We start from the raw sequence: 6,053 nt of genomic DNA, 5'->3' as shown, positions 1-6,053 counted from the left end.
TCACTCAAATTGATGAGCCATTTCAGCCCCCCAAAAGGCTTTTATTTATTTATTTATTTATTTATAAGTAATAATTTGAATTGTAATCATTATAATGACTTTTTCTCTAAATTATATTCTATGTATTTTGGGGAGATAACCGTTGTCTGAAAAGTTGACATTGGTTTTGCCGCTCCTGACTCAGTTGTGCTAGTTGTCGCATTTTTGCACCGACACTTTTACCGCAGGCGCACACATACCACCGCCATGCAAACAGACACACAAGAGTGACTCACCCTTTTGTGTTTTATTTTCCCCCTGCTGAATAGCCAGCGCGTTGATTGCTTCAATATGGCGGCCATGATGACAACTTGTGCTCGACTTCTTTGTGTCGCATTTTGCCATCCCGTGTTACCAGATGTGGAAAAAGTTCTCACATTCGACTGAGTAAATGTGCAGACACTTATGTAAAAAAAATAAATAAATTGTCAAGTATAGCTACCCTACAGCAAGTAGAGATTAAGAAAAAAGCAGACGCTGAAATGTACTTCAGTTGTAAATTTGTATAAATACATTTTAACTGTCAATTTTGTCAAAAAAAAAATAAATAAATACACATACACATATTAAAATATTGTTGTACCGTATTGTGCCTTCTATAAATATATCTGTCTAATTACTATGTTGAAGTGAAGGTGCAGTGTCATTTATTGGTAGTCTAACATCTAAAAATCATTTGCCGCAATCTTGAGGTATCTACGGGAAATTACATACTTTTGAGTAGGAGTCAATATCTCTTTGATTTCACTTTTTACTTTTTTTTGCGCCCCTTGAGAGACTTTCCGGGGGAGGGAATCCCTCCCGATATGAAACGGAAGCCGAGCAGGAAGTGCTCAGTTGGCTCATTGGGTATGTGTCGGTGGTGGGTGTTCGCGTCCCCGTCAAAGTGAGGAGGCTGCAGTCTGGCACCTTCTTCCTCCGTCCCACAATGCAACTTCAAGGACATGGCATCACAGTTGGGGGGGAAGCCTCAAGGGATGTCTCATTTCAACAGAAGCCTCTTACAAAAGAGATGAGTGAATTTTCATTGGAAGAAATATTTTTTTTAAATTGTTATTGATTTGTTGATTTATTTTACAAAATTAGTGATACATTACTATGTGTCACTTTTTCTTTTGTCCGGTAGAAAGTGGTGCTTTACTTCACATGAGCGATGGGGGTTGACATGCTGTTATATGAACAAGTTGTTTGACCTCTTTGGCTTTTAAACACCCACCATTCAATTCGATGTGTTGTATTATATCGTATTGGTATGGTACGATATGCTAAGGAGAAAACCCACATAGGCCCGGGGAGAGCATGCAAACTCCACGCAGGGAGGCCGAAGCTGGAATTGAACCCATGACCTCTGCACTGTGAGGTCAACGCGCTAACCACTGGGCCACCGGGCTGCCATTGATGTCATACCATTTCATATAATACAGCAATGTTTCCCATCCAGGGGTACGTGTACCCTTCACGGTCAAATATTTCCAAAACCAACACAAGGTTAATTCTGCTCAATGATTTCCTGCACTTACATTTCACATTTCAATGACTGCTCTGTATTACAGTCCATATAAAAGAATAATTTCAAAAAAATAGTGCCTCCTACTGGCTTTGAAACAAATATACTGGCAAAACTCTGATGTTGACTGGGAGCATAATTTAGTGCATGACTGAATAGATCCTCCCTCCTCTCCCCCCACCCTCTCTCTCTCTCTCTCTCTCTCTCTCTCTCTCTCGATCCAGCTCATAGTGGAGCACAGCATGCTTGTGGAGTCTTTACGCACCAATCCCTAAGGAAGAAGCTTACCACTCTCTCCGGCAACACTGGACTGCTCTTTCCCTTTGCTTTCAATTTGGACTTGTTAACTCTCGTATGTTCCCTACGTGATTAGGACCTCCTGGCGGATGTAGCGTGGCTCTGGATGACTCGGGCCACCCTGCTCGAGTCACGGTGACCATCAAGACATGAACACGATAGAAACGTGAGGAGAAGAACAAGAAGAGGAAACACGTTCTGTTTGTTTTTTTAGATATTTAGAAACTGAAATCATGATCCCGCCGGCCAACTCTACCCAGGAGGAGAGTAGTGGGGGAAAAGAAGATGAGCAGAATGAGACTCCCAAATCCCCGAGCAACACGTCCAACCAGGAGACCCGGGTAAGGACTCTTAGCCTTCCCAGTTTTACTTCAAAGTCCTGGAAAGGTTTGGAAAAGTGCTTGGATATGTTGGATAAAGGAGCTGTATTTAAGTACCTAAAATCCTAATTAAACTACTCAATATTTTCTTCTATCTATCTATCTATCTATCTATCTATCTATCTATCTATCTATCTATCTATCTATCTATCTATCTCTATATAAGAAAATATTTAATTGTATTGTTCGAGGATGGCAATTGCTTTTAATTTGATGAAGTAAAATATTTTAATTACCTTGTGTGTGGCAGTAAACTGCTTCCAATTTGAACTGAGAAGTGCTCGACTATGAGTTTGGAAAGTGCGGAGTGTAAATCATGTGAGCTTCATTTAGCTAAAATTATTTGTGCACAGACTTTACACACTAATATGACAATTCCAACATTCAAGGTTAAAGAGTAATGCGTTGTCATGGTGTTGCGATGCCATTAAAACCACCATTGACTTGATTCATTATCTGTGTGACCTCATTTGCCCAGAGGAAGAAACAAACTGTGACCTCTGAGTGCAGTAATTAGCACTAAATAATCCGTAAGTGTAACCTATGGGTCAGAAATGCCCTCTTGTACTCATTCCACCAGATGATGACGTAAATCACCGAGATCCAGTAGGGGGTGAGATTTTCGGAGCAGCTCTCACTGTGATGTGGTGCAAACTACACAATACAGCAATGAATAAATTATCAAATGAATACCTTTCTGAATGTGTCAATAGAAACTAAGCATTATTATTCCTGTCACGTTTTTAGTCGTTCGATTGTGCAAGTGTCTTCAAGTATGTTTCCCCAAACTACGAATTGCATTCCTCGCAAATAAAAACAGAGCCAGGACCCCAAAACTGGCCTCATCTCCAAGTTTGGGAGACACTGAGCTACAGCAGCGCAGTAACTTTGCAATGTAATCTTCCTTTGCAAGGACTTATTTTAGTGGTCATTTTGGTGTTGGCTGTAAATTATCTAAATATATCCGTCATATAAATGAGGCTGTACAAAAGAGCACAGGAGAAAGGCTAAATAGTTTTACAAAGTTCCTTGCAACATAATCAAGTGAATAATACATTTTTTGTATCCCTTTTGTAAGAATACTGCAAGGCCTGAACACCCCAAACGAAAGGTGAGACTCCATCTTCTTGCGTACCCTTAACTTAACCCTCCTGTGATATCGCGGGTCAAACCGACTTGTAAAAATATGTTTGAAAAAAAAACCCATCATCTGGCGATATTTTTCCTCTTTTTATTTATTTCATTTCTTTGATAATGAGTTCTAAATTGCTTCATCATGATGCTCATCCAGGAGGGTTAGTGCATTGCATCATAGTGGATTTAAGCAACCCCATGCATTAATCAATGCGATCATCCAGTCGATGACTCTGCTTTTAAAGTCTCATTTAATCTATTTTTCATTTTGCTGCATTTTATGAGACTTCATCTTCATTCTTAAGCTCCCGTGCTTTATGAGCGGAGCTGCAAGTTAAGTGCTGTCAAGCAAAGAATGTGCTCCTCGTCGCCCCGCTTTTATCTCTGGGGTCAACTTGAACCTATTCAATGTCTCGAAATATGTGGCTGTCTATGATTATGATGATCTGTTTTCAATATTCTGTACAAAAAAAAAACCAAAACAAGATGGCGCCGCGAGAGTGGCTGCCTTTCCAGCAGCTCTTATATTTTGTTCTTCTACTTCTTCCTTTCATAACTTTGCTGCTGTGAATTGGGAATTTCTCCATTGCGAGACTAATAAAGGATTTCTTATCTTATCTTATCTTATAAATCCGAGCTGTCAATTTGACCCCAAACAGCATAAAACGTGTGAACAAATCCAATTTTTACGCACGGTTGTTTGGGATGACAATGAGATCATTGTAAGAAAACGTTTTTTTTTTTTTTTTTTTTTTTAAAATTACTGACAAGCATGAGTACTTGACACATGAACAGTCTGAATTATATTATTTTTTATTTGGTTTAAAGTGCTGGAGACAAATGTACCACATCGAAAAAAGAAAAACATTTGTGAAAAGTAACAAGAGGGATGTAGGTGTGAATGGTCATTTGTCTCTATATGTGCCCTGCGACTGACTGGCGACCAGTTCAGGTTGTCGTTTGCCTTCCGCCCAAAGTCAGCTGGGACAGGCTCCAGCAACTCCTCGCGACCCTGTTCAGGATAAGTGGTGTTGAAAATGGATGGATGGATAACGTAGAGTGCTCTCTTTTCAAACATGTCATCTAGTCACAAATTTTGGGGCTTTATTTGGTTGCTGCCATTGGTTGCAACTCTGTTGAAATTCTATGCGCCGACCCGACGGATTCTGAAGGTGGATAAGATTGACACGGGAGCATCAAGAGCAGGGGTCCCCAAAATGTTTGAAACCAAGAGCTAATTCTTGAGTAATGATGAATGCGAAGGGCTACCCGTTTGACATGCATTTTTAAAGGAACGAATTCGCTCAAATTATTTGGCGCAAAATCATCAATTCATCCCCGTTGCACCCGCTAGCTTTTTTTAGATGAAGGCTGTGATTCGGTCATGCGTTTTGTTTTTTGTTTTTTTGAAAATATTGTCATTACCAAGAGTTATTTAAAAAAGAAGAGCAACCAAAATATTCAATCTCGCTTACTGGTCAGGGTCACTGGCTAGCTATTTTTAGAACAGGCCGCGGGCTACTCATGAGGTCCTTGGGGGCTACTTGTTGCCCATGGACAGCATATTGGTGACACCCTGATCTCGAGGCTAAAATTTGATTGTTATGACATCACTAAGGTAGACTGTTGCAAATGGATGAATAGAATTTCATGAACAAATAGTCTTTAGCTAGGAAATACAGGCCAGTGCTTGATATTGTTTTGAGCAGTGAAGGCCTCACTGGTCCTGACCACACACCACTGGCATTTGAGTGTGCCAAATTGATTCGTCGTTACCCACAGGACTTATTGATCCTCACCGAATCAAAGCTCCAATGATAAGCACTTGAAACTGGGCGCTATTTGTTTCAATATTACCAGACAAAACGTATCATTTACATGAAAGCAGGAGTATCTTCACTCGCAATTGCAAACAAATTCTTCGCGGTATTATGCAGCCTAATGAGGACACAAAGTCCTCATTAGGAGTTCTTCTCAACTCATCAATGATGATAAAACAGAATCAATCCTGCTGCATGAGAACCCTTCAATCTCATTACAGTAGCGCAGGGATTCTTTATAAAGTGACTAAAGGAGTAGGGAGGAGGAGGAGATGAAATGAGCGGTTGTCAGCGTGGAAGGTAATGAGATTGATAAACGGAAGCAGGCGGCTCAATCGTGTGGCGAATGGTACGGAGGCGATGGCCACAACTGCACCACCTGGAAATCACATTAGCATCCTGGTGGGGAAGCTTCCGGATGGTTTTGACGGAGAGCAAAATGGTTTCTATGTCAAACAGACAGCAGGCACTAGACCAGTAGCAATACAGAAACGTGCGTCTTCTTGTTAGCTTGGTGCTTGTTATGATGTTGGGACAAGTGGACATGAAAAGGAACATATCATGCAATTGTTTAACAGTTGAGTGGTCACACGCTGCTCTTGGGAGTGGGAAGTTACTCGCTCACTGAGCGGTGATTATTTGCGAAGGCAGTGGATGTTGCGTTCTCCTCCAAGTTCGCCAGGGTCCGATCTAGGTCGCAATTGTTCGCTAAACGCTCGCCAATATGTTCAAAATTCCCTTTCGACAAGAAAAGTACAGGTGAACATCTGCCATTTCTCTCCAAGGTTGAACGACACAGATGGATGCGATGGCCACAACTGCACCACCTGGAAATCACATTAGCATCCTGGTGGGGAAGCTTCCGGATGGTTTTGA

This window comes from Hippocampus comes, unplaced genomic scaffold, assembly GCF_001891065.2.
Source record: "Hippocampus comes isolate QL1 unplaced genomic scaffold, H_comes_QL1_v1.1 scaffold43, whole genome shotgun sequence".
Classification (NCBI taxonomy): Eukaryota; Metazoa; Chordata; class Actinopteri; order Syngnathiformes; family Syngnathidae; genus Hippocampus; species Hippocampus comes.
Note: the sequence above shows the minus strand (reverse complement) of the source record.